Here is a 26,984-nt window from a genome sequence, read left to right on the forward strand (position 1 = left end):
CATTCCGTCCTCAGGTCAGGCACTTTAGAGGGGCCATAGGAAGGGAAGGGTGCTCTTGGCAGAGGAAAAAGTAGGTGTACCGGACAGAGACGGTATGCCCTCTCCTGGAAAGGGTGAGAAGTTTAATTCTGCGGGGAATGGGGTGAGTTGGAGAAATAGGGGGAAGTGAAGTCAGAGAGTAGCCACTTTTTAGAGATCCTTCCCTCCCTCTCTCCCTCCCTGCCTCTCTTCCTTCCTTTCTCCCTTCTTTCCTTCTTTCCTTTTTTTGAGACAGGGTCTCTGCTGCCCAGGCTGGGGTGCAGTGGCAGCAGTCTCGGCTCACTGCAACCTCAATCTCCCTAGGCTCAAGCGATCCTCCTATATCAGCCTCCTGAGTTTCTGGGACTACGGGTGCACACCACCATGCCTGGCTTTTTTTTTTTATTCTGTATTTTGTAGAGACTGGGTTTCACCCTGTTGCCCGGGTTGGTCTTGAACTCCTGGGCTCAAGTGATCCACCCACCTCGACCTCCCAAAGTGCTGGGATTACAGCTGTGAGCCACTGCGCCTGGCTGAGAAGAATTCTTTTTACAAAACATTATTAAACAATTTTTTTTGGAAGAGGCAGTACATTCACTTAGTACAAAATTAAAAAGATACTAAAGAGATTACAGGGAAAAATTCTCTCTTCTACTCCTGTGTCCCAGCCACTCAGATCTCCTCTCTGGAGGCACTAAATACCACATTGCCAATTTCTTGTGAATCCTTCCAGAGATGACCTGTGAATGAGCAGGGAGCACACACACCATGTGTTTAGATCCATGTACATATATGCGTAGACATATTCCCTTTTTTTTTTTTACAACCCAGAGGTCCTTTTTTTTTTTTTTTTTTTTTTACACCTATTATGCCATGAATTCATAGGGAATAGGTTCCAGCAGCTCAGGCTCCTTCCCATTGGTTCTCACAAAGTGTGCTTCTCTGGGTGGAGCAGGCTGGCGCTTTAGTTGAACCCAGGTACCTTTCTCTTTGGCTTCTTTCTTTTTCTGATCATTTTCCTTCACGCGTTTCAGGAAGCTGTCTCGGCTCTTAGAGTGTTTAATGTGCTCAATACGCACATTAATTCTCTTGGCAAGAATCTTGCCCTTAACTTGTTTGTTTACGACAATGCCAGCAGCATGCTGGGTCACATTGAAGACTCTTCCAGTTTTGCCATGGTAGCACTTGTGGGGCATTCCTTTTTGAACAGTACCCATTCCCTTGATGTCTACAATATCACCTTTCTTACAGATGCGCATATACGTGGCCAAAGGAACAACTCCATGTTTTCTAAAAGGCCTAGAGAACATATATCGGGTGCCTCTCCTCTTTCCCTTTGTGTTCGTCATTTTGGCGAATCACTGGAAGATGGCGGTTCTGGCCGAAAGGGCCATATTCCCTTCTCTTTTACAAATGGTAGTAGATTGTACACACTCTTGTATACCTTGCTTTCCCCCCTTCTTAACAATACATTGGATTTAGTAGATAATAGCAAATGGTTTTCCAAAGCGATTGTACCCATTTACACTTCCACCAGCAATATTTGGTTTTATGTGTCTTTTATGTGTTCATATTATTATTGATGCATAGATTCCTATTTTATTCACTGATTTGTAACCTAATACCCTATTTATTTATTTACAGTTTCTTTGAGTTATAGTATATATGAGAAGGTTTACGTATTTACAGTATATAATTAGATTAGTTTTGACACGGTATATACCTGGGAAACCATGACCACAGTCGAGATAATGAACGTGTCCATGTGTTAGGCTTTTGCATTGCTGTTAAGAAATACCTAAGGCTGGTTAATTTATAAAGAAAAAAAGTTTAATCGGTTCATAGTTCTGCAGGCTGCACAGGAAGCATGGCACCAGTATCTGCTTGGCCTCTGGTGAGGCTCTCAGGGAGCTTACAATCGTGGTGGAAGACGAAGGGGAGCAGTGTATCACATGGTGAGAGAGGGAGCAAGAGAGACCTTGCATGAACTGCCAGAGCGAGAACTCACTTATCGCCAAGGGGATGGCACTGAGCCACTGATAAGGGGTGGGATCTCAGGAGCCAAACACCCCCCACCAGGCCCCACTTCTGACATTGAGGATTACATTTCAACATGAGATTTGGAGGGGACAAACATCCAAACTGTATCAGTTTCCTTGTGCTTCTTTGTAATCCATTCTCCCCTCTTTCATCCCCGTCTTCAGGTAACCACTGATCTGCTCTCTGTCAGTATAGATTAATTCCTCTCCTCTCCTCTCCTCTCCTCTCCTCTCCTCTCCTCTCCTCTCCTCTCCTCTCCTCTCCTCTCCTCTCCTCTCCTCTCCTCTCCTCCCTCCCTCCTCCCTCCCCTCCCTCCCTCCCCTCCCCTCCCCTCCTCTCTTCTCCTCTCCTCTCTTCTCGTCTTCTTTTCTCAGACAGAGTCTCACTCTGTGGCCCAGGCTGGAGTGCATTGGTTTGATCTTAGCTCATTGCAACCTCCCCCTCCCAGGTTCAAGTGATTCTCCCGCCTCAGCCTACTGAGTAGCTGGGATTACAAGCATGCACCAACATGCCCGGCTAATTTTTGTATTTTTAGTAGAGACAGTGTTTCACCATATTGGCCAGGCTGGTCTCAAACTCCTGACCTGGGGTGATCCGCCCACCTTGGCCTCCCAAATAGTTTGCATTTTCTAGAATTTTGTGTGAATGGAATCCTATAATGTATAGGATTTCAGCATCTGGCTTATTTTATTTAGCGTGTTTATTTGGAGAGTCATCCATGTTGTACATGCACCCATAGTTCATTTCTATTGCTGAGTAGTATTCCATTGTATGGATATACCGCATATGATTTTTATCCATTCACTTGTTGATAGACATTCGGGTTGTTTCCAGTTTCTGACTGTTAGAAATAAAGCTACTATGAACTGCTTATGTACATGTGTTTGTGTGGACATATGCTTTCATTTCTCTTGGGTGAATACCTGGGTGTGTATTTTGATGTTCAAATCGCCCTAGATTTGGCTGGGGGAGCACCTGCAAGCTGGCTCCTGTCTCCTTTTGACACAACTCTGTCATTCTTTGAGCATTTTCTTACTTTCTGCTACAAGAAGATGTTCCAGGCTCATCTTATACTTCCCCTGCTCCAGCCCTGAACTTAATCATTTCCCCAAGAAGCACTGGTCTTTTGTGAGGAGGATGGTATTTAAAAACCAAGATCTGAATGCTGGATGTGATTATTGTTGGGGAGTAATTGCTCCTGGGCCTGCTCCACGGACACAGAAAGAGGAAAAATAGTATTATCCTGTACTTTTTATTTGCTCTTTTCTTTTTCTTTTCCTTTTTTTTTTTTTTTTTTTTCTGGGACAGAGTCTTACTCTGTCACCCAGGCTGGAGTGCAGGTGTGATCTCAGCTCACTGCAACCTCCACCTCCCGGATTCAAGCGATTTTCCCTCCTCAGCCTCCCGAGTAGCTGGGATTACAGGCACGTGCCACCACACTCGGCTAATTTTTGTATTTTTAGTAGAGACGGGTTTTACCATGTTGGCCAGGCTGGTCTCAAACTCCTGACCTCAGGTGATCCATCGGCCTCGGCCTCCCAAAGTGCTGGGATTACAGGTATGAGCTGCTGTGCCTGGCTTACTTACTCTTTTCTGCGTGAGGTTGAATTTTTTTTTCTCACAATTAAGAGCCTCTGTATTTCCTTTTTTAGAAATTTTCATTTTATTTTTTATTTTTGAGACAGAGCCTTGCTCTGTCACTCAGTCTGGAGTGTAGTGGTGCGATCACAGCCCACTGCAGCCTCAACCTCTTAGGCTCAAGCAATCCTCCCACCTTAGCCTCCTGAGTAGTGGGTACCACAGATATGTGCCACCATGCCCAGCTAATTTTTTTTTTTTTTTTTTGAGATGGAGTCTTGCTCTGTCACCCAGGTTGGAGTGCAGTGGCGCGATCTCGGCTCACTGCAAGCTCCGTCTCCCGGAGTCACGCCATTCTCCTGCTTCAGCCTCCTGAGTAGCTGGGACTACAGGCCTCCGCCACCACGCCCGGCTAATTTTTTTTTTTGTATTTTTAGTAGAGATGGGGTTTCACTGTGTTAGCGAGTATGGTCTCGATCTCCTGACCTTGTGATCTGCTGCCTTGGCCTCCCAAAGTGCTGGGATTACAGGTATGAACCACCAAGCCCAGCCATGCCTGGCTAATTTTTAAATTGTCTTGTAGAGATGGGGGTCTTGCTATGCTGCCCAGGCTGGTGTCTAACTCCTGGCTTAAGTGATCTTCCTGCCTTGGCCTCCAAAAGTGTTAGGATTATTATTAATCATTTAAATCCTTGATTTGTGTGGAAAGCATCCTGGTGTAAGGTGTGCGCTATGAATCCAACCTGATTTGTGCCAGGTAGCTACTCAGTTTTATTAACACTTTTATTGAATAATTCATTTCTCCCAACCCCACCCATGGTTTGAAATGTCACTTGTTCCACGTAGTATTTTTTGGCATACATTTGGGTCTATTTATGGACTTTTTATTCTGTTTCACTGAACTTTCTATCTCTGTTTGTCAGATTGATATGTCTTAATATTGAGAGGGCTAGTTCCATCCCATTATTCTTCTTTTCCAGACTTTTCCTTGCTATTCTTGCTTCTTCTTTTTTCCTATCCATATACATTTTAGAACTAGCTTATTTAAAAAAATTCTGTTGGCATTTTATTAAGATTATATTGACTATATTTTAGGGAGAACTCTTGAATTCTTGAATATAACTTTATCAACCTAGCTGATAACTACTGTCCCCAGCATCTGAGAGGCCCAGACAAAAGAGGACCAGCAGGGGACCCACCTGCTCGCTGTCAGGGGTCAGACTGCAGACACAGCTTCAATGACACAACCATATGTGAGAGCTTAAGACTTTTTAGTACTTTCAGATCCTGGAGGGTACGTAGCCTGCCCAGCCACACACACATGCACGTGCACACACACACACACACAAACACATACACATACGCACACACGCACACATGCGTATATGTGCCCAGGTCAGAGAGGACAGGCAGAGAAAGAAAGAACAGATCTGTGGGCCAATGTCTTTATTGGGTCCAGTGTGTTATCCAAACAGGTTTCTCTTGAGGAGCTTTAATTGGTGGGTTTAAAGCAGGCAGGTCCAGCCTGGCCAACATGGCGAAACTTCCCACCCCCGCAACCTCTTCAGCCTCAGACTCTGTCAAAAAAAAAAAAAAAAAGAAAAGAAAAGCAGGCACTAGTTCCAGGAGGTCACACTGTGACTGACTGTGATATGGTTACTTTAAGTTCTTAGGCAAAATTTTTTTTTTTTTTTTTTGAGATGGAGTTTTGCTCTTGTTGCCCAGGCTGGAGTGTAATGGCGCGATCTTGGCTTATTGCAACCCCCGCCTCCCGGGTTCAAGTGATTCTCCTGCCTCAGCCTCCCGAGTAGCTGGGATTACAGGTGTTTGCCACCACACCTGGCTAAAGTTTTTTGTATTTTTAGTAGAGATGGGGTTTCATCATGTTGGCCAGGCTGGTCTTGAACTCCTGACCTCAGGTGATCCACCTGCCTTGGCCTCCCAAAGTGTTGGGATTACAGGCATGAGCCACTGTGCCTGGACCTGGGCAAATGTTTGAATGGTCTGTTTAAATGAAGTGGTAGGGGAGCCCAGCCTGCTAGGTGGAAGAGGTGCTTCTAAGTTTTATCTCTGGCCACTGGCTGAATCATCTGGGTGGATTATAATATAGAAAACTGTCAAGGGTGACTAAACCTTGCTTCTGATATGAGAAAGTTAAACTTATAGTTAAAAATGGATACCAAGGCAACAGAATAACTTTATTAAGATATAATTCGTATACCATAAAATTCACCCATTTAAATTATGCAATTCAGTGGTATTTAGTACAGTTGACCTTTGAACAACACAGGTTTGAACTGCATGGATCCATTTACACAAAGATTTTCCTTTCTTTTCTTTTCTTTTCTTTTTTTTTTTTTTTGAGAAACAGGATCTCACTCTGCCAACCAGGCTAGAGTGCAGTGGTGTAATCATAGCTCACTGTGGCCTCAAACTCCTAGGCTAGAGAGATCTTGCTTCATCCCCTGGAGTAGCTGGGACTACAGGCACGCACCACCACACCTTGATAATTTTAAAGTTTTTTTCTAGAGATGAGGTCTTGCTATGCTGCCCCGGCTGGTCTTGAACTTCTGGCCTCAAACAATCCTCTTGTCTTGGCCTCCCAAAACACTGGGATTACAAGTGTCAGCCATCATGCCTGTCCTCAGATTTTCTTCCACCTCTGCCACCCCTGAGACAGCAAGACCAACTCCTCTTCTTCCTCCTCCTCCTCAGTCTACTCAATATGAAGAGGATGAAGACCTTTATGATGGTCCTCGTCCACTTAAAGAATAGTATCTTATGACTTTATTAATACATACAAAACATATATCTACTGTTCATGTTATCAGTAAGGCTTCTGGTCAATAGTAGGCTATTAGTAGTCAAGTGTTTAGGGAGTCAAAAGGTATACACAGATTTTTTTTTTTTTTGAGATGAAGTCTTGCTCTGTCGCCAGGCTGGAGTGCAGTGGTGCAATCTTGGCTCACTGCAACCTTCACCTCCAGGGTTCAGTTGAGTCTTCTGCCTCGGCCTCCCGAGTAGCTGGGACTACAGGCGCGCACCACCATGCCCAGCTAATTTTTGTAAAGACGGGGTTTCACCATGTTGGCCACGATGGTCTCGATCTCCTGACCTCGTGATGTGCCCGCCTCTGCCTCCCAAAGTGTTGGGATTACAGGTGTCAGCCACTGTGCCCAGCTGATACACAGATTTTCTTTTCTTTTTTCCTTTCCTTTTTCTCCTCTCCTCCCCTCCCCTCCCCTTCCCTTTCTGAAACACACTCTTTGCTCTGTCGCCCAGGCTGGAGTGCAGTGACAGGATCTCTGCTCACTGCAAGCTCCGCCTCCCGGGTTCACGCCATTCTCATTCCTGCCTCAGCCTCCCGAGTAGCTGGGACTACAGGCGCCCGCCACCACGCCCGGCTAATTTTTTGTATTTTTAGTACAGACGGGGTTTTACCGTGTTAGCCAGGATGGTCTCAATCTCCTGACCTTGTGATCCGCCTGCCTCAGCCTCCCAAAGTGCTGGGATTACAGGTGTGAGCCACCGTGCCCGGCCAGATACATAGATTTTCTTTTTTTGTTTTAATCTTTTTTTTTTTTATTACACTTTAAGTTCTAGGGTACATGTGCACAATGTGCAGGTTTGTTACATATGTATACATGTACCATGTTGGTGTGCTGCACCCATTAACTGGTCATTTACATTAGGTATATCTCCTAATGCTATCTTTCCCCTCTACCCCCACCCCACGACAGGCCCCAGTGTGTGGTGTTCCCCACCCTACAGATACACAGATTTTCAATTGTGATGGGTGTCAATCCCTTAGGTCCTGAGTTGTTCAAGGGTCAACTGTACAGCCATGTGCTGCATAACACATTTAGCTCAATGACAGAGCACATATATGATGGTGGTCCCATAAGATTATAATGTAGCTGAAACATCCCTGTCCTGTAGTGATCTGATCCTGTGTAGACCTAGGCTAATGTGTGTCTTTGTGTCTTAGCTTTTAACAAAAAAGTTAAAAAAATTTAAAAAATAGAAAAAACTTATAGAATAAGGATATAAAGAAATAAAATATTTTTGTACAGCTGTAGAATATTTATGTTTTAAGCTAAGTGTTATTACAAGAGTCAAAGTTAAAAAAATTAAAAAGTTTATAAAGTAAAAAAGTTGCAGTAAGCTAAGGCTAGTTTATTATTGAAGAAAAGAAAAAAAATTTTAAAATAAATTTAGTGTAGTCACTCCCCACTCACTCACTGACTCACCCAGGGCAACTTCTTGTCCTGCAAAGTCTATTCATGATATGTGCCCTATATAGGTATGCCATTTTTAAATCTTTTATACTGTATTTTTTAGCATACCGTTTCCATGTTTAGATACATAAATACTTAACATGGTGTTACAATTGCCTACAGTATTGAGTACAGTAACATGCTGTACAGACTTGCAGCCTAGGAGCAATAGGTTATGCCATATAGCCTAGATGTATAGTAGGCTACACCATCCAAGCTTGTGTAAGGACACTCTACGATGATGCTCCCGTAATGGTAAAATCACCTAACGATGCATTTCTCGGAACTTATTCCTGTTGTTAAGCAACACATGACTTAACATGTGACTGTATATTCAGAGTTGTGCAACCACCCACCACAATCAATTTCAGAACATTTTCGTTACCCCAAAAGAAACTTGTGCTTTTACCACTTACTCCCATTTCCCCCATCCCCACCCCAACCCCAGTACCATCAATTTCCTTTCTGTAGGCAATCACTACTCTACTTATGTCTGTATGGATTTACTTATTCTTGACATTTCATGTAATTGGAATCATACTACATGTGGCCTGTGTGACTGGCTTCTTTCACACAGCATAATGCTTCCAAGGTTTACACATGTTGTAGCATGTATCAATACTTCATTCCTTTTATGTCCAAGTAGCATTGCATTGTATAGATATGCCACATTTTGTTTATTTATTCAACAGTTCATAGACATTTGGGTTGTTTCCACTTTTGGGGTACCATAAACAATGCTGCTATGAATTCTTGTCTTCATTTTATCTTTCTTTCTCCTAAATCATTAATCTCTGCCTTTCCATGGATCTTTCAAAATGTGAATATGCTCTATTTCAGGTTAATAATAAGCTGACCCTCTTGACACCACATGTCACTTTAGCTAAAACTCCATTTTACAAATCTGTGTCAAATTCTTTTTTTTTTTGACAGGATCTTGCTCTGTTGCCTAGGCTGGAGTGCACCATTCTGGCTCACTGCAGCCTCAAACTCCTGGGGTCATGCTGCCCTTCCTGCTTCAGCCTCCGGAGTAGCTAGGACTATAGCTGTGTACCACCATGCCTGCTAACTTTTAAAAATTTTTGTAGAGACAGGGTATCTCTCAGGGTTGCCCAGGCTGATCTTGAACTCCTGGCCTCAAGCGATCCTCCTGTATTGGCCTCCCAAAGTGCTGGGATTACAGGCATGAGCTACTGTGCCAAGCCCAAGAAGTTTTTATTAGTGATGGACTGGAGTGGGAGAAAGAGTGAATGGAAGGTGAGGAAACCAAGATAACACGAGCAGATGACTCAAGAATTATGACTTTGGGCGGGCATGGTGGCTCGTGCCTGTAATCCAAGAACTTTGGGAGGCGGAAAGGAAAGGACTGCTTGAGCCCAGGAGTTTGAGACCAGCTTGGGCAACATAGGCTGTGGTTTTTCTCTACAAAAAATAAAAAAATTAGCCAATTAGCCGGGTGTGGTGGCATGCGCCTGTAGCTCCAGCTACTTAGGAGGGAGAGGCGAGAGGATTGCTTGAGCCTGCAAGTTCAGGGTTACAATGAACCATGACTGGGTCGCTGTACTCCAGCCTGGGAGACAGAGAGAGACCCTGTCTCTAAAAACAAAACAAAACAAAACAAAACAAAACAAAACAAAACAAAACAAATCTGAAACTGTTATTATCAAGCCTGTTAATTATTTCCACATTGCCAGGTCCAGCGAATATTCCCTGTTCTCATCTTATCTGACCTTTTAACAGCTTCAGAAATAGTTGGCTACTATTTCTTCTTGAAAAATTCTGTCTTCTAGGCTGTCCTAACATAACAGTCTTCTTGCTTCTATAACATTCCCGTGGCTGTTACTTCTTAGAAACTTCTTTTTTTAGATCTTTCTCATCTACATGACCTTTAAATTTTGTTTCTTTGGGTTTAGTCTTGGGTCTTTCTCTGTCTAAATTCTCTCATTAAATAACCTCATCTTTTTTTTTTTTAATATAGACTTTATTTTTTAGAGCAGTTTTAGCTTCATAGAAAAGTTGAGGAAAGTACAGAGATTTTCCACATACCCTTTTTCCTCACACATGAGTAGCCTTCCTCATTATCAATATCCCCCACCAGAATGGACATTTATTACAATTGATGAACCTACATTGACACATAATTATCACCAAATACCATCCATTTTCATGGTTTAAAATGCCATGTATATGCAAATTATTCACACATTTATCTCTTTAGTGCAGATCCTTCCTTTGAGTTTCAAATTTGTATACCCAGTTGTGTACTTGACATCCTCCTCCTCAGCATATCTTCTGGACGTATCAAACTTAACATGTCCAAAATAACACTTATGGTACTCCCCAAGTCTCTTGTCTTACTCTGTCCGTCTTCTTCATCATCTCAGTGAATGGCACCATTAGCTTCTTGATTGCTCAACCAAAAACCTAGGATTTATTCTGTTTCTTCTCTGTCTCCTTTTCTTTTCTTGTTTCTAACTTTGTATAATGGAGAATTTTGGATATACATAAAAGTTGGCAGAATAGTATAAGATACCCCCATGTATACATCACTCATCCCAACAACTATCAACCCACAGCTAATCCTTCCCCATCCACATCCCTTTCTACTTTCTGCTTCCTTCTCCTGTGTGTCATTTTGAAGCAAATCCCAAACATCATGTCATTTCATCTCCATCTATATCTCTCTATAACATATATATATAACTTTCTTTTCTTTTCTTTTCTTTTTTTTTTGAGGCAGAGTCCTGCTCTTTTGCCAGGCTGGAGTGCAGTGGTGCAATCTCGGCTCACTGCAACCTCTGCTTCCTGGGTTCAAGCGATTCTCCTGCCTCAGCCTCCCGAGTAGCTGGGACTACAGGCATGCACCACCACGCCCAGCTAATTTTTGTATTTTTAGTAGAGATGGGGTTTCACCATGTTGACCAGGATGGTCTTGATCTCTTGACCTTGTGACCCACCTGCCTTGGCCTCCCAAAGTGCTGGGATTACAGGTGTGAGCCACCGTGCCCGGCCAATAGATATATAACTTTCAAGTTACTCACAAGTCCTGTCAGCTCTATTTCCCAGTTCATTAATTTCATGCATTTCTTTCATCTCCACTGGCATAACCCTAGACCAGATCATGACCCTCCACTGCCTGGCCCACTGCAAGGGCCTCATTAACTGTCTCTCCACTTTCACCCACTGCTTAAAACCTTTTAGTGGATTCCCATTATCTTTGGTACAAAATCTGAACTCCTTACTGTAGCCCATACTGCCCTGTGTGATCTGGCCCCTGTCCACCTCTCATGCTACCCTCCCTTAACCCCGTGTTTTAGCCATACAATCTTCTTTCAGTTCCTCATACTCTCACTCCTTTTAGCTTCAGCGCTGTTGAGCTTATCTTCCTCTTCCTGATATGCTTGCTTTCTTCTCAGCAGTCCCTCCTCCCTCCTGCCTAGTTAACTTTTTAACTCATTTTTTGGTTCTTGTATCAAGCATCCCTTCCCTTCTTCATTTTGGTCAATAGCCCTTAGGCCAGTTTGTGATACTGCTCATGACTGTTATTATGGTATTAGTGTCTGCCTGTGAGCCCCATAACAGTAAAGATTGTGTCCTTTTCCCTTATCACCACATGTTTAGCATCTAGCATGGTCCCTGGCAAGTAGTAGACACTAAAAATGTGTATGTCAAATAAATGATGAATATCTTTATCACATTTAAGCTTTTAAATTTTTCTATATTTTAATTTAATTTTATAGACAGGGTATCACTATGTTGTGTAGGCTGGAGTGCAGTGGCTATTCATATGTGTGATCACAGCACTGTGGCCTCGAACTCCTGCCCTCAAGGGATCCTCCTGCCTCAGCCTCCTAAGTACCTGGGACTACAGGTGTGCACCACCATGCCTGGCTTGTCTATATTTTAAAATCGGCTGTCTCCTCTAGCATGTTAGCTCTACAATGCCAGAGTATATTTTTCTCTTCATGGTAATATCTTCAGGGCCATTTCTAGTGCCTGTCTCAGGGACCACTCAATACGCATTTAGTAGATGTATTAATGAAAGGTCCATATCATTGAGAAAGGACCCATATCATTGAGAAAAGACTCATATCATTGAGAAATGTCTATGTCATTGAGGATCTTATACACTAATCTACGGGGTTTGCCTCTCGTCCTGTAGAAAATGGGAAAGAGTCATATGGTCAGTGCCATGTGACTTGAATGTCCCCTCCAAAACTCATGTTGAAATTTCATTTTCAATATAATAGTATTGAGAGAAGAGGCCTTTCAGGAGCGATTAAATTGTGAAGGCTCTGCCCTCATGAATGGATTGATGCCACTGTCACAGGAGTGGGTTTGTTATCATGATAATAGGCTTAATTTTTTCCTGTTTCATGGACTTGCTTGCCCTTATGCTATGGGATAACACAACACAAAGACCCTCACAAGACACTGGCAACATGGTCTTTTGGACTTACTAGCCCCCAGACTTACAAGCAAAATAAACTCCTATTTTTTATAAACTATCCAGTCTGTGGTATTATGTTACAGCTGCAGAAAACAGACTAAGACAGTCAGATTAGTCTGTTGGAAACATTTCTCCGATGTTTGATTTAAGGGAAAAAATACGGGAGGCTGGGAGATCAGTTAAGAGATGATTTGCTATGGTACAAGGAGAGGCTAATGAGAAGTGAGGCAATAGTGGTGGGGACAGAGAGGAGGATATTTATACAGGTGTTAGAAAGGTAGCATTGGTTGGATGTGGTGGCTCATGCCTGTAATACCAGCACTTTGGGAGGCCAAGGCAGGAGGATTGCTTGAGCTACTTAGGAGGTTGAGGTGGGAAGATTGCTTGAGTCCAGGAAGTCGAAGCTGCAGTGAGCCATGATTATACGATTGCATTACAGCCTGGGCAACAGAGTGTAGCGGGAACTATAGGCATGCACCACCATGCTTGGCTAATTTTTTACATTTATTTTTAGTGGAAATGAGGTCTTGCTATGTTGTCCAGGCTGGTCTTGAACTCCTGAGCTCAAGCAATCCTCCGACCTTGGCCTCCCAAAGTGTTGGGATTAAAGGCATGAGTTACCTTGCCCAGCCTGTTTCTAGTTTTGGCACCTTCAGTTTAATTTTCTGCACAGTCACCAAACATGATTTACCTAAAACCCAAACGTGCCTTGGCCTTATTTAAAAACTTCAGTTGTTTCCTTATTGTCCACAGGCTAAAGTCCAAGATCCTTAACGTGGCAGGCAAGGTCCCTGTGATTGTTCCCTGGCCGACACCTCAGCCTCTTCTTGGAGGCTTCCTCCCTGCTAACTGTGCCCCAACAATCCGGGTGTGTGCAGCTCTTCTCTGACCCAGCCATTTCACACCGGGGCCTCTGCCAGGCTGCTCCTCTGCCTTGTGGGTCCCCTGCGCTTCATTTGACTCACTCCTCTGTTAGATTCAGCTCAGGCTACTTTTTTGCCCAGAATGGCTTTCCTGTTGATTCCCCAACTCCGATGGGGTTACAGGTCTCTTTTTCCTCCACACTATATACAGATACTATTATTGTGCTGAAAAGATCTGCTTACATATCTATCTATCTTTTGTTTTTTTTTTGAGATGGAGTCTTGCTCTGTTGCCTAGGCGGGAGTGCGGCAGTGTGATCTTGGCTCACTGCAACCTCCACCTCCTGGGTTCAAGTGATTCTCCTGCTCCAGCCTCCAGAGTAGCTGGAATTAACAGGCATGCACCACCACGCCCAGCTAATTTTTTGTATTTTTAGTAGAGACAGGGTTTTACCATGTTGGCCAAGCTGGTCTTGTACCCCTGACCTCAAGTGATCCGCCCGCCTCAGCCTCCCAAAGTGTTGGGCTTACAAGTGTGAGCCACCGCTCCTGGCCCATATCTACCTTCTTTAATGGCCTGTTGCCTTACCGGACGCAGAGACTATGCCTTATATATTCTTATGGCCCTAATAGATTAATGATCAATAATGTTTGCAGAATGAACAAATGTTGTAAAGGAACCAAATGAATAATAAAACGCACATATAGGAAACTACTGAGTGAAATTCAAAGCACTGTGTGATTAGTGCACAATATATGTGGGACAGACTCCAAGTTCTGTGGGCTGGAGCATTCTATGGGGGGATGAGTTCTCTTCCCTTGGTAGAAATTAAGGCTGTTGATACTGTAAACATTTTTTTCTTTAATTTTGCAAAACTATAATTGGTATTCCAGAACTGTGCTAATTAAAGTTTGTTTTCTGGACCAACATGGGCTTCACTTGGGTGTTTGTTAGAAATGCAGGCTTTAGGGCCTCACTCCAGACCTACTGAATCTGAATCTGCATTTTTAACAAGACTCCCAGGTCATTCATATGTGCATTCCATTTTGAGAGGCACTGTCTGAGAAAACAGCTTTGTTGCTGGGGAAAGGATGGAGCCTGTGAGCTCAGGTCTTAGGTCTCTTTTGCTCCTCAGGAAGTAGTGCTCTGTGGGGCTCGGCTGACGGATGTTAGAGCCAGACTTCAGGAGAAACAGAGCAAAGGACTTGAATCTAGTAGGTGTGACCAGATGAGGTCTGGAGACTCAGCATCTCACAGGCAGGGTTAAACAGGAGATGTCTGGGGACTGGGACTGGGACTGGGCTTGGCTAAATAGGACTAAATAGATCTAGCCAAAAGCAGGCTGGCTAGGTGCGGCAGAAAGTGGGCCTAGATGGAACTGGTAGGCCGGATACTCAGAGGCCTGGTCAGCAAGCATGGGTCAGGGTGAGAAGCCGATGAGGTAGTTCCTGGGGTTGGGGCAGGGACTGGGGCTGGGCCCTCAGCTCAGAAGCTCATGGATAGGGCAAGCTTCAGGAATGGGGTGAGGCTCAGGGTTGGGGTAAGGGTCAGAATGTTTGGTGAAAAATGGTTTTTGGCAATCTGAAGCAATTTTTTACATTTCGAAGGGGTGGCTGTTAAAATGTCCTGCTTTTTACTGAAGTTAGCAGACTTTCAGGCCTCTGTTTCTAAGGACATCTTACAAGGAGCATGGGGTGAAGTTGCAGAAGAGCATGTACCCTCCCAGCACCCCAATGTGCTCTTGCTGTATGTATTTGTTGTGTGACTCCTGCATGTCACTCTCTTGTGTTCAAATACGATGGTTTGATATTTCACAGCAAAAATAATTGAAACCATCCAGATATACGTTAGAATGTGAACTATTATACACGTTAAGAAGTACTAAGACCTCCCTTTTCTTTCTGTCAGGAGAGAGAGTTGTGGATCAGAATTTGGAGCTCGCACCCCTGACCTGGGAGGGACTGAGTGACCTGTTAGAGCTAGTGCAGGCTCAGGAACTCAGGAATTCCTTAGTGGTCATATTAGTATTATTTTGGAAGGAATGTGGTAAAAATGTTAACACTGGGGCAATATATGCTTTCTTTTCTTTTTCTTTTTCTTTTTTTTTTTTGAGACAGAGTCTTGATCTGTCGCCTAGGCTGGAGTGCAATGGCACCATCTTGGCTCATTGCAATCTCTGCCTCCTAGGTTCAAGCAATTCTCCTGCCTCAGCCTCCCGAGTAGCTAGGATTATAGGCACCCGCCACCATGCCCAGCTAATTTTCTCTTGTATTTTTAGTAGACATGGGGTTTCACCATGTTGGCCAAGCTGGTCTCGAACTCCTGACCTCAGGTGATCCATTTGCTTGGCCTCCCAAAGTTCTAGGATTATATGCGTGAGCCACTGCACCCGGCCTATGCTTTCTTAATATGAAACTAGACTGTCTTGACTTGATAGAAAAATTAATCCTTGCTATGGTGAGGTGTGCTTGCTTCTTTGGTAACCTGTGAAGAAAATGGATGCAGCATGCAATGTCTCCTTCATTCATGGAACCAGCGATAGTTCCTTGCCACTTTGGACCTGATAAAATCTGGAAAGAAGAAAGATTGTTATTATTTGGCTAAAATCTGAAGCTTCACATGGGTTGAGAGAGAAGAAGGGTCCACAAGAACTCTTTTCTTCTGAAAACCTAGATCTAAAAGGGCTGTTACTTATGTGATACGAGGGAATGAGCTATTATTATTTTATTATTTATTTTTTTTGAGAGGGAGTCTTGCTCTGTCGCCCAGGCTGGAGTGCAGTGGCACGATCTCGGCTCACTGCAACCTCTACTTCCTGGGTTCAAGCGATTCTCCTGCCTCAGTCTACTGAGTAGCTGGGATTACAGGTACCCACCACCACGCCCAGCTAATTTTTGTATTTTTAGTAGAGACGGGGTTTCACCATGTTGGCCAGGCTGGTCTCAAATGATCCACCCGTCCTGGCCTCCCAAAGTGCTGGGATTACAGGCAGGAGCCACCACGCATGGCCTGGAAGTGAGTTATTTAGATAAATCAGCAACTTCTAGTCCTTTCACTCTACAATTCTCTGTAATAATTCCCTGGTGTGACACGAAAGAAAATAGTGTAGATCCACTAAAGCAGTGAGAGTGATTTTTTTTCTCCCCAAGGAAGCCTAGAGAGGCAAGACGATGCTGGCAGGGGCTGAGATATGATGGCCATGGATGGGGAGGGGATGCACCTGTCCCCATCACCTTGGGTTTGCTAGGAGGAGCCAGCTTTCGATCCACTGAGCTGCAAGTGGCTCTCCTGGCAATAGAGAACGTAAGGCTGATTTATCTGAATTCTCATTCCCTTCTGCCCATAGGAGAGCAAAGAACTCCCGGTAGGAAGGAAACGAAGGGTTTTATTGTTACTCAGGGAACCAGAAGAACTATGGCCTGGGCCTGCTATTCATGAAGGGCCTCAAGCACAGTACAGACTTTGCAATTATTGCCATATAAGATCACACTGTCTTTGTATTTATTGGATGAACTCAAAGTTTTGATTGTTTAAAAACAAACATCTGCGGCCGGGCGCGGTGGCTCACGCCTGTAATCCCAGAACTTTGGGAGGCCGCGGTGGGCGGATCATGAGGTCAGGAGATCGAGACCATCCTGGCTAACACGGTGAAACCCCGTCTCTACTAAAAATATAAAAAATTAGCCAGGCGTAGTGGTGTGCACCTGCAGTCCCAGCTACTCGGGAGGCTGAGGCAGGAGAATGGCATGAACCCGGGAGGCAGAGCTTACAGTGAGCCGAGATGGAGCCACTGCACTCCAGCCTGGGCTACAGAGCGAGACTCCATCTCAAAACAAACAAACAAACAAACAAACAAAAAAACCAAACATCTAAACCATATCACTATTATATTGACTCGTTTATGGCATTTCTTCATTTTAAAAAACACCCAGAGGCTGAAAACTAGAAGTCTAGTCCTCTTGATACATGGCAGGCGAACCCCAGATTTGGGATTTAGCTTGGGAGGATTCTTTGCTTCTCCCAGGAAAACATTCAAGGGTGAGCCTGTAATAGAAGAAAACAGCTTTATTGAAGTGGCAGTGTTACAGCCTAGGCGGTGTTGCAACTCTGTGACTGCTTCTGCAGAGCAGGGCTACCCCATTGGCAGTGTGCTGAGAGTAACAGCTCAGGGCAGTTCTGCAGTCATGTTTACACCCACTTTTAACTGCATGCAGATTAAGGGGTGATTTATGCAGAAATTTCTAGGGAAAGGGTAGAAACCTCTGGGTCATCAGGTCATTGCCATGGGAAGGGGCAGTAAATCCCGGGTGCTGCCATGTTAGTGGCAAACTGACAAGGCACACTGATGGGCGTGTCTTATGGAAAGCTGCTTCCACCCATCCCTATTTTAGCTATTCCAATTTGGTTCAGTGTCTGAGCCCTCATTCTGAAGTCGAGTCCTGCCTCCTACCTCAGGACCTCTGAGTAGCCCTGCTTGCTGCACCCAGATGATAGGTAGAAAGTGAGATCAGCTATGACAGTTGCAGAAAGCTACTCACGGTTCTGTATGCTCCGAAACAGTGTGAAAATGATATTCTCCTTTTCTTTTCTTTCTTTCTTTCCTTTTTTTCTTTTTTTTTTTTGAGACAGAGTTTTGCTCTTGTTGCCCAGGCTGGAGTGCAGTGGCACAATCTTGGCTCACCGCAACCTCTGCCTCCCAGGTTCAAGTGATTCTCCTGCCTCAGCCTCCTGAGTAGCTGGGGTTACAGGCATGTGCCACCACACCCAGCTAATTTTGTATTTTTAGTGGAGATGGGGTTTCTTCATGTTGGTCAGGCTAGTCTCGAACTCTCAACCTCAGGTGATCTCCCAGCCTCGGCCTCCCAAAGTGCTGGGATTACAGGTGTGGGCCACCATGCCTAGCTTGACCACTTTTATAGATTCCACATATAAGTGAGATCATGCAATATTTTTCTTTCTATGTCTGGCTTATTTCACATAGCATAATGTCCTCCAAGTTCCTCCGTGTTGTGGCAAATGACAGGATCTCCTTTTTTAAAGGCTGTGTAATACTCTATTTATTATTATTATTTTTTAACCTTTTTTTTTTTGAGACAGGGTCTTGCTCTGTCGCCCAGGCTGGAGTGCGGTGGTACAATTGAGGCAGGAGAATAGGGTCTGGAGGCAGGGAACATAAGGTCAATTCATGCTGACTTCCTAGAACTAAATCACATGGAAACACTTCAGCTATGTCAGGAAATATCCTCTCCATTTACATAGGGTGTACGCTGAGTAAATGACTTTGTGACTTGACTTCATCCTCTTCATTTACATAGGGCATACACCAAGTAACCAGTGGAAACCTCTAGAGGGCATTTAAACCCCAGAAAATTCTGTAACGGGGCTCTTGTACCCATATGATCAGGCCTGGCCCCACCCTGTGGAGTGTACTTTCATTTTCAATAAATCTCTGCTTTTGTTGCTTCATTTTTTCCTTTCTTTGTTTGTGCATTTTGTCCAATGCTTTGTTCAAGATGCCAAGAATCTGGACTCTCCCCATTGGTAACAAAATCATGGCTCACTGCAGCCTCGACCTTCGGGGCTCAAGTGATCTTCCCACTTCAACCTCCCAAGCAGCTGAGACCACAGGCACATGCTATCACGCCTGGCTAATTTTTTATTTTTATTTTTGTAGGGATGGGGTTTCACCATGTTTCTCAGGCTGGTTTTGAACTCTAGGCTCAAGCAATCCACCTGCCTTGGCCTCCCAAAGTGTTGGGATTACAGGCGTGAGCCACTGTGCCTGGCCACCATAGTTTCTTTATCCATTCATTTGTTGATGGACATGTACGTTGTTTCCATATCTTGGCTGTTGTACATGATGCTGCAGTGAATGTGGGAGTGCAGATATCTTTATGTGGTAGTGATTTCATTTCCTTTGGATATATACCCAGAAGACAGATTGCTAGGTCTTATGATAGTTCTATTTTTTTTCTTAAAAAGCTTTTTTTCCTGACTACAAAGACCCAGAAGTCTTTCCAGTTCTCTGTTGATCCTGAGACTAACAACTGGAGACTGAGGCCAGAGTAGCTGGCAGCTGTGCTTTTCCGTTTCCTGTCAGAGTGATCCCGAGTTTCCTCCTGGCCCGTCCCACGGTCCCTGCACAGGAGTGTGAGAGGATGGGGAAGCACTGTGGGGAGACCACCAAAGATGGCTGGACAGTGGGAGAGAGCACGTCATGAAGCATTGCAGCCTCGTGTTGAGGATCCAAACTTAGAAACAAACCCCTCTGTACAGGGGGATTGTGGTGAGCGAGAATCAAGGCCATGGTGTTGTTTTCTCATCTCGAATGCAAGTGGAAGAGAGAAAATGACTCAGGACGCCATTGTAACGGTTCCTGGAAGCTGGACCCTCTCATTGGCATATACATTACTCCTCGCCACAGGGCAGTGTCCCACCGGGATCCAGTTGCAAAGTTTGTCTCGACAGTTGAAGGCCTCGCTTAGTTGTACTGGATTCTCAGGGAGCCCTCTGTGGCTTTTGGCTTTGAGTGCTGTGTTTCCCTTTTACCAGAGGGCAGCACTGTGGAAATTCCCGCCTCCCCTGTGGCATATTCTGTTGGATTGCATTACTGGCTGAGAAAGGACAAGTTGCCATTCAAGTCCCGGGTGGGCTTCCAGCTGCCTTAATAGAAGTACTCAAGTCTTTTGGGTAGTGAGCTGGAAAGCCTACAGGAAGAGGGGTACCTATTTTCATTTGAACCTTTAAACCTTTAAAACTAATCTCAGGGCTGGGTGCGGTGGCTCACGCCTGTAATCCCAGCACTTTGGGAGGCTGAGGCGGGCGGATCATAAGGTCAGGAGATCGAGACCATCCTGGCTAACACGGTGAAACCCCGTCTCTACTAAAAATACAAAAAATTAGCCGGACGTGGTAGCAGGCACCTGTAGTCCCAGCTTACTTGGGAGGCTGATGCTGGAGAATGGTGTGAACCCGGGAAGCGGAGCTTGCAGTGAGCCGAGATCGGGCTACTGCACTCCAGCCTGGGCAACAGAGCGAGACTCTGTCTCAAAACAAACAAACAAACAAACAAAAAACTAATCTCAGATAAACTTTTGGTGCCCATGCAGCTGTAGTTGTTCACTGCCTTCCTGGATGGATGGGACTCTTATGTTGTAACTTCCATACTCCTTTGGCCCATAGCTAAGGCCATCCTTCCCCACGGGGGTGGCTTTGGGATTGGATGATACAGGTTTCGCTTCTGTGTAGTATACCTGTACATATCCGTTTCAAGCAGCCTTTCTTTAATGTTTTCGGTTGGTTTGTATTCTGTAGCTCAGTAGCTGCTAATAAAGTTAAAGATCCTGAATGCATGATTCTATTTGTATAAAATGTCCAGAATAGGCAAATCCATAGAGAGACCATATGGTAGTGATTGCTGGGGGTTGGGAGGAAGGAAGAATGAGGAGTGATTGCTAAGGGGTATAGAGTTACTTTTTGGATTGATAAAGTGTTCTACAATCAGTGACGATGGTTGCATAATCCTGTGTCTATAGTAAAAACCACTAAATTGTACATGTTAAATGAGTGGATTTTATGGTATATAAATTATACCTCAATAAACCTGTAACAAAATAGAAACAAAACTAGATGTTCCTTCTTTGCCTTTCTATGTTAAAAGGAAAATAGGAGCAATGATTTCTACTCTTAGATCATTGGTTCTCAACTGGGGACAATTTTGTCCCTCAGGGGACATCTGGCCATATCTGGGGACATTGTGGTATCACAATTGGAGGGAAGGGTGCTACTGGCATCTAGTGGGCAGAGGCCAGGAATGGTGCTAAACAGCCTACAATGCACAGAACAGCCCCCACAACAAAGAATTATCCGGCCTTAATGTCACTAGTACCAAGGTTGAACAGTCTCGATCAAACTCATTGGGAAAGAGCAAGGTCATGGTACATCCTCTCTCTCCCACAACCACAGAGGTCCCTCAGTGCCGGGCTTCCCCCGTGTCGAGGGCGGCTCTTAGAATCCATCCCGGGAAACTCACCGTCAGGGCAATGGTAAGGCTGTGAACCACCATCATCTCTCTAGGGGTGTCCTTGGGAGAAACTTTTGTCTGACGTCAGTTCCAAGAATAGTTGTGCTTCCCTGCATCATCTGTCTGTTTTATCTCATGGACACCGTGAACTTCAGAACGGACCAGACTTTCCTTTTTGGGTTGGCTGCTGAATGGTTTTGAGTCAGACTTGTGGCTCACCCTTAGGAAGGGTACAGGTCTTGTATTTCACATTTTTAAGGTTCATTCCTGGTTCGATTTTAGATCCCTATTTCCATCTTTCTTTTTTAAAGGCTCTTTCTTCTTTGTATTTATTTGTTCCTAGTTTTAATATCTGCCATCTCGTGGTGTTTTACATGTCTTGGTAAGCTATTTATGCTGTGCAACAGGACTCTGAAAAAATAAATATAAGCAACAAGTCTCTCCTTAGCTGTGAGACGGGAGTGGCGGGAAGAGTTGTGGGTGGTATGACAGAGGCATAGTGAGGTCTGTGGACAGGGACCAGTGACCTCCCCATAGGGTGTACTTCCCACTCCAGGAGCCTGGGCCGGTTCTGAGGAGTCAGGGTATGAGGAGGTAGGGGGTTCCTAGAGGAGATCAGCTGTTCTTGGGTTGCTGTACAGGACACTGCAGCCTTTTAGTGGTGGAAAAAGCTGGACTTTCAGAGGACAAGTAAAAGATGTGGGAACAGAGCTGGTAGGAGAGGGGGCTCTCAGGTGGGTGGGACTGGGTGGTATATTAGGGAGTGTCCTGGACTGGGAGCTGGGGATTAGGCTTCTAGGTTTCAAGTCCGAGTTCTGCTCTTGTTGGCCAAGTGACTTTGGCCCGGTGACTAAGGAGTCACCTGGCTTCTTAATTTCCTATCACTAAACCAGAGTATTAATGAATACCTGCTAGGTTTATCTCTGGGGTTGATGTGAGTACCAAATGAGATGATGCAATGAAATTGCACAAGTGCTCTATTCATTGCTAGGCTGCAAATCTTTTCTTTTTTTAAATGTTGAGGGACAAAAATAATTGTGGAATTATTATGGCTGTGATTACAGTTGTGCTTCATGGAGATGGTCCTATTTGGAGCAGGTAATGACTGTGGCAGAGGCACTGGGTGCTGTGGAGCTGGGTAGCAGGCCTCAGGGAAACAGAGAGACTTGACTGATCCCAGGGAATTAATTAAAACTTACCCAGCAGCTGTGGGGAGAAAGTATATGTTAATCATTATGTTGCATTCAGATGTAGATGGTTTACTGCTTAGACTTTCAGAGTAAAAAGGATCTCAGGGGTTTGCAGAGGCCAGTCCCCTGTCTCAAGTACTCTCTCAGGAGCTCTTAGCACAGGTAAGATCTTTGCTCACACATTTTCTGCAAGAAAAAAACCCAAAACCAAACAAATAACTGCTCCCTGACCCCAGAATTTAGCCCAGGAGAGTCAAGAAGATGCAGGGTTCAGGGTAAATGGCTTCCCCAGACTTACATGGGAATATACCACCCAGTGCTGCCCACCTTCGGGCCCCCTCTCCTAGCAGCTCTGTTCCCTCATCTGTTTTCATGATCTCCAGAGAAGAGACCACTACAATTCTAATTTCTTGAGTCTAATTGCAATGTCTTCAGCTACAACTTGAGGCCGGTTTCACCTTCTAACTTTGTGGGTTGGCCAACAGCCACTGATCTCCTGTCTTTTTGTTTTTTCTTTGTAGACCTCTGTGGTCATGGTCTCCTTTCTCTTATGTTCATGTTATTCTTCAGTTCATGTTCCCTCCCCTTGACTTCCTTCATTCCTTCCTTCTCCATTTGGAGGACGTCCCATTTGGAGTGAGAGTGGACTGTCTTGTGCATGGGTATACATTTTCACAGGACCTGTGGCCTCTGTCCTGTGCTGCCTCACACCTTGCCCTTAGGTAATCTGGCTTGAGCTCATTGGCACTTAGGGAGCCCCTGCCATGGGGGCATCAGGGAAATTCTGCCCCTATCTCTGGCCATGCTTGACACTCTCCTGCCAGGGCCACTTCTTGGACCATCTTTGTCCCCATCTCAATGTGCCTGTTCCTCCCCCAGGATCCGTGTAGAGACACTGAGTTCTGCTGCTGAAGCAGGAGCATGGAAGAGGCTTCTGTCTTGGGGAAGGCAGGCTTGTGGCTTAAACTCTTCCTATTCGTACAATGTCTGATCCCATGGTGGCCTATATGACCCTCTGAGCTTTGCACTCTGGACTTCAGTGAAGTAAGCCTCTGGGATCTTGCACCCATGGAAGCACCCTCAGTCCCTCAGGGGCCCAGTTGTGGTACCTTACATCACCAATGGCCCCTTCCTTCCCCTAAACTTTGATCCCTGTCTCTGACTTCATGGCTCTGCCATGGAACAGGTGCTGATTGGAAAAGCTACCTTTACTGGTGGAGATTACTCTGGACTTTCCCGGCTACTCTTTCTGTGGGTAGGATTGTCCTGCACACACACACACACACACACACACACACACACACACACGGACCTTGATGCATTCTACACAAGGCACACATCCACACGTAGACTTGCAGTAGATGGGCTGGTGGAACAGTCCTAGAGACAGCATTAGACCCGTTAGACCAGCATCCTGGAGTCATGGGATCAAGTCCCAGCTCTGACCCTTAGTGACAGTGGATAAACCATATTCTTCTCTGCCTTTCTTTCCTCTTCTGCCACATGATGGAATAAGAGCAGATGTCTCCAAGGCATCTTCTTTCTGTGATCCAGATGCAGACACGTTACAGAGACAGGTGGGGTGGGCACTGTGTTTGGAGGCTGGGTTTATAGTGTCTAGTTCCACTGGCTTAGGGGGCAGATAGACTAAGTTTGGGTCTGGCTCTGTTGCTGTAGGGCTGTGTGACCTCGAAAAAGGAACTTCATTTCTCTCACCCCAGTTTCCTCATCAGTAGAGTGGGATTATTTAAACTTTGTATCAGGTGGTGGTTTATGTAACAGTGCCGCGTCCTATACATGATATATATTATTACTGGTCTTAGCTCAGTCATTAATTCACTAATTGATCTTGGGTAAACTAAACGATTTCTTCTCGACTTCATCGTCCTCCTGTGCAGAATGAGGGGTTTGGACCGGTAGAAGATGTTCAAGACCCCCTTTACCGTCTCCCAGGCAGCTCAGGGAGGCGGGACGCCTTGTTGAACATGGCTGTTCAGAGATTTACCACACGGGGGCGATATGACCCCATTTGAACCGGCTCCAGAACAGCAGATTTTTGGGAAAAGCAACAAAACTTCAATTTTTGGCCCATTTTCAGACGCTACTCCTTCTTATTTTTATTTTTGACTCACCTTAACCAGAAATTTCAGAAATCTTGAACATCATAAAGCTGGAAACAATGTAAGTACTTAGCACTCCGTGTTCTGCTTGTAGCCTTTCTACCACGCATGCATTTAAAAAATGTGCACTGACGGCCAGGCGCTGCGGCTCACGCCTGTAATCCCAACACTTTGGGAGGCCAAGGCGGGCGGATCACGAGGTCAGGAGTCTGAGACCATCCTGGCCAACATGGTGAAACCCTGTCTCTACTAAAATAACAAAAATTAGCTGGGCATGGTGACGCGCGCCTGTAGTCCCAGCTACTCAGGAGGCTGAGGCAGGAGAATTGCTTGAATTCGGGAGGCGGAGCTGCAGTGAGCGGAGATCACGCCACTGCACTCCAGCCTGGAGACAGAGTGAGATTTTGTCTCACAAAAAAAAAAAAAAAAAAAAAAAAAAAAAAGGCATTGACAATTTGGAAACATTCACTATTTATCAAATTCCTTTATTTTTTATTTTTATTTTATTTTATTTTTTGAGGCAGTGTCTGGCTCTGTCGCATGGGCTGGAGTGCAGTGGCGCGATCTCAGCTCACTGCAACATCCACCTCCTGGGTTCAAGCGATTCTCTCACCTCAGCCTCCCGAGTAGCTGGGACCACAGGTGCCACCACTCGCCCCAGCCAATTTTTGTATTTTTTTGTAGAGACGGTGGCAGGTGGGGGGCGGGGTTCCCTATGTCGCTCAGGCTTTTTTTTTTTTTTTTGAGACAGAGTCTCGCTCTGTTGCCCAGGCTGGAGTGCAGTGGCGCGATCTCGGCTCACTGCAATCTCCACCTCCCAGGTTCACACCATTCTCCTGCCTTAGCCTCCCGAGGAGCTGGGACTACAGGCGCCCGCCACCACGCCCGGCTAATTTTTTTTTTTGTATATTTAGTAAAGACGGGGTTTCACCGTGTTAGCCAAGATGGTCTCGATCTCCTGACCTCGTGATCCGCCTGCCTCAGCCTCCCAAAGTGCTGGGATTACAGGCGTGAGCCGGCGCTCAGGCTGGTTTTGAACTCCTGTGCTCAAGCCGTCCTCCCACCTAGGCCTCTCAAAGTGCTGGGATTACAGGCGTGAGCCATCACACCCGGACTACAAAATAAAACTATTGATAAAACATTTCTAAAGGCATAAAGTAGGCACAATTGGTTAAAAATGAATTAGGCGTTAAAAATGTCAAAATAAGGGAAGGCTAGACCCAGTTTACTGGAATTGCGCTGGTGATGGAGGGTTCCTAGTATACCACAATCATGTCTATTATGCCCCATAACCGAGGGGCCATCATGGCCATGAAGGAGAAGAGCTGTTTGGCTATAGCTGCAGACGGGCGCTTCGGGATCCAGGCCCAAATGGTTACCACAGACTTCCAGATCTTTCCCATGGGTGACCGGCTGTATATCCATCTGGCCCGGCTCGTCACTGACATCCAGACAGTTGTCCAGTGCCTCAAGTTTCGGCTGAACCTGTGTGAGTTGAAGGAAGGTCGGCAGTCAAATCTTATACCCTATGAGCATGGTGGTCAAGGCCTCTTGTCTGAGAAACGTTTGGCCCCTACTATACTGAGCCAGTCATTGCTGGACCTGAAGACCTTTAAGCCCTTTATTTGCTCTCTAGAGCTCATTGGCTGCCCCATGGTGACTGAAGACTTTATGGTCAGTGGCACCTGTGCAGAACAAATGTATGAAATGTGCGAGTCCCTCTGGGAGTCCAACATGGATCCAGAACAGCTCTTTGAAACCATCTTCCAAGCCATGCTGAATGCTGTGGACCGGGATGCCGTGTCAGGCATGGGAGTCATTGTCCACATCATTGAGAAGGACAAAATCACCACCAGGACACTGAAGGCCCTAATGGACTAACCCTGTTCCCAGAGCCCACTTAAAAAAAAAAAAAAATATATATATATATATATATATATATATATCCCTTCTTAAAAAAACAAAATAAATTAAAACATTCCATCATTTTGTGTAAATGTTTTATACACTATTTTTTCCTGTTGTATGATTAGTGGATCTCAAATATAAAAATATAAAACCAAAATAACATAATGAACACCCAAATCCATTCCACTTAGAACTTATCATTGTTAATACTTTGGTATGTATGTGTCTATCTATCTATCATCTATTGATCTGAATACATATATTTTATACAACTAGATACATATTTTATCCAGATGTGTATGTATCTCTCTGTCATGTATTGATCTGAATACATATTTTATTGAAAATTTAATGTTTTTAACCTTTTTTTATCATTTAGCAATATATTATAAACTTCTATGTCAAAAAACTTTTAAAGAATAACATTTAGTTTTAGAATAGTTTTGAATTTACAGAATAATTGCTAAGATAGTACATACGATTCCCACATACTCCACACCCAGTTTCCTTTATTAT

At 44.7% G+C, this 26,984-nt stretch overlaps 2 pseudogenes; one reads left to right on the top strand and one right to left on the bottom strand.

Moving 5' to 3' along the window:
* Positions 1 to 884: 884 nt before the first annotated feature.
* Positions 885 to 1,387, bottom strand: LOC100599957 (annotated as a pseudogene).
* Positions 1,388 to 25,832: 24,445 nt separating this feature from the next.
* Positions 25,833 to 26,441, top strand: LOC100600294 (annotated as a pseudogene).
* The last annotated feature ends 543 nt before the right edge of the window (positions 26,442 to 26,984 follow it).

This window comes from Nomascus leucogenys, chromosome 11 (assembly GCF_006542625.1).
Source record: "Nomascus leucogenys isolate Asia chromosome 11, Asia_NLE_v1, whole genome shotgun sequence".
NCBI lineage: Eukaryota > Metazoa > Chordata > Mammalia > Primates > Hylobatidae > Nomascus > Nomascus leucogenys.